The sequence below is a fragment of the Monopterus albus genome, unplaced genomic scaffold (assembly GCF_001952655.1).
Source record: "Monopterus albus unplaced genomic scaffold, M_albus_1.0 scaffold69.1, whole genome shotgun sequence".
NCBI lineage: Eukaryota > Metazoa > Chordata > Actinopteri > Synbranchiformes > Synbranchidae > Monopterus > Monopterus albus.
In genome coordinates this window covers 558666-560927 of record NW_018127949.1, presented here as the reverse complement: position 1 = coordinate 560927, position 2262 = coordinate 558666, and the positions used below count along the sequence as shown (strand labels likewise).

The window sequence follows — 2262 nt, the reverse complement described above, 5'->3', positions numbered from 1 at the left end:
CTGTAAGTTTGATTGTAGTGGAGATTCAAGATGGACGCCAACGGGACTCAGGTGGGTCGAAAATTGTAGAACATATCAGTAAACATTTCATGTGTTGCGTTCTGTATGTAGGCAGCGCGCAGGTGCTTCGCTGTTAACACAGTTGTCCACATTTATATTTTCTATTCCAGGTGGGATACTTTATCTAGCGTTAGCCTAATGCTAATGTAGGACGTTAGCAAACCTCTGCTAGCAAGAAAGTTTTCAAGGGTAAGGTTAGGTGTCTAGTACTCTTGCTTTGCTTGAGCCTGTCACTTGTCAGGCTAATTGTGAAATCTTCTCCATCTAGGAGAAATCAAGACAAAGACTCCGGCCAGTTTTGATCTCACCGGGTCTTCATCAATACGGAAATTTAACAAATTGTTTGCACCTGTATGTTTCCGCCCTGATGAAGACCCGGTGAGGTCAAAACCGGTCGGAAGCTTTTTACTGAGATGCCTTGTTACAGGTAAGAGTGCTACATTTAAAATGTTGCTTAAATAATAGTGCAAAGGCATTAGTAGAGAAATATATCTAACTTACCAAAAGTAAAAGTTAGTGATGTCCAATTGACACCATGACACCTGTATGGAACCACTTCATTTGTATCCAGTATTGGTTCATTCATTCAAAGGTTCGGTTTAGTGCCATCAGGTGGCGAAATAGTATGCAGCAGAACAATGTCTGAATTATGTGATGGGTGTAACTAGGCTTTGTGTGAATGATGTGAAAACGTTTGTAAAGATTGATTGGTCATTAGGTTGAGTCTATGAACGTATGTAGTGTAGTAGGTGGGAGAAGGCGTGCTTGGGGAAACAGAGGATGTGCTAGGATGGTAATATGTGCGTATGTAACTAGGACAGGGTGTGAATAAATACAAGGGATGGAAAATCAATCTTTTTTTATCCAGAAACAGAAGTTTCTCCACTGTCTTTGGACTGATCAGCTGAAAGTGTTCCCTCATTGGAGAATGGGGTCTCTTCCTAGCTGGCCCCATGGTGATCACACACCAGCCGACAGCAACAACGCACACACCTACTACGCCAACAAACCCACATGTTGCGCATCATCTTGGGTGGCTTTATAGTAGCCCTACGCACCTGCTGACGTGCCCAGCGAGATCTCGCGTCGTGACACCGTATCTGAACTGGTCACGGGAATCACTCAGGCCAGCGGTTTCCCCGACCTCACCAGTCACGTGTCTTTTCAGCAATGATACAAGCCTAGAGGCAGTGGTTCGCGGAAGATCCCTCTTTGAACTCGAATCATGTATCGAGGCCTCGGTGTCAGATGGCCATCACTAGTAAAAGTAGTCTATTAGTTTGTACAGGTTTGTGATCAGAGTAATTGATATAACGAAGACATTATAGGACTAACTCCCCCCATGTATCTTTCAATAGGCCACAGAACGCACGGACAAGAATGTGGGACCTCCACAGCTTAAATAGCCTTGGGTGTGTTGCCAAGAGAACCGACAGTGTTCAGGGCCCCTGTTACTCCTACATATGGACATCAACTGCAACTTGAGGTGAGAAACATTTTAAAGTTGTGGTTGAAGTGAGAGTACTATACTAGCAGTGAGAGGTTCAGGTCAGACTGTAATTTCTCAGCTTTTTTTGCCCCGACAAACTAATTTCAGAAGTGTTTGAGCAACTTTTAGATAAATTGTAATGAAAATTTTCAAATCTAACAAAATATAATTGCATACATTTCATTCTTTGTTCCAATCTGACCCATTTTTTCAACTAACTTCCTAGTTAGATATATGGTGTTTTAAGACAACTGTATGGTGTGCATGTTAGTGCTTTCACTCTGGATTTGTGCAGAAGGTTAGAATGAACTGTAGTGTAACTGTTTCACTTGCTGTATGATAATGAAGCTTTGTTGTGCCTTAAACCAAAACCTGACTCCATCCAAGGTATGCAGTCAACTACATAGCAGTATTTTATAGCAGTAGGTTAAACAATTCTCTAGGCTTTGAAAAGCAGAGTTACTACTATAGTCATTTAAAGCTGACAACTTTGCTACAGTCAACCTTCTAGAATTTAATATTTAAACACCACACATCTTAATTTGGCTTCAGTAATGTCCACATTATATTCGTTCTGTAACAACTTAACTCTGCATCGTTGCTGTTTTAATGTGTGCACTTTCCCCCACAGCCTGCCTTGAAGCCAAGATGGATACAACTGGGAAGACTGGAGTAAGGCCAAAATTTTGGAAACAGGTTTTTTTTTTTTTTTT

The 2262-nt window shown here is 41.5% G+C and overlaps 1 long non-coding RNA gene across 2 annotated transcripts in view; it reads left to right on the top strand.

Annotated features, from left to right (window-relative positions):
• The window catches only part of LOC109962901 (uncharacterized), a 15877-nt gene continuing 13615 nt past the window's right edge, over positions 1-2262 (top strand). Inside the window, exons 1-4 of one of the 2 annotated variants that reach the window (XR_002275329.1) lie at positions 1-51; positions 171-249; positions 1419-1546; positions 2181-2221. This is a non-coding gene — a long non-coding RNA (uncharacterized LOC109962901). Of the gene's footprint in view, positions 52-170; positions 250-1418; positions 1547-2180; positions 2247-2262 lie in introns of those variants that run through there. The other variant, XR_002275328.1, reaches the window with a different exon arrangement.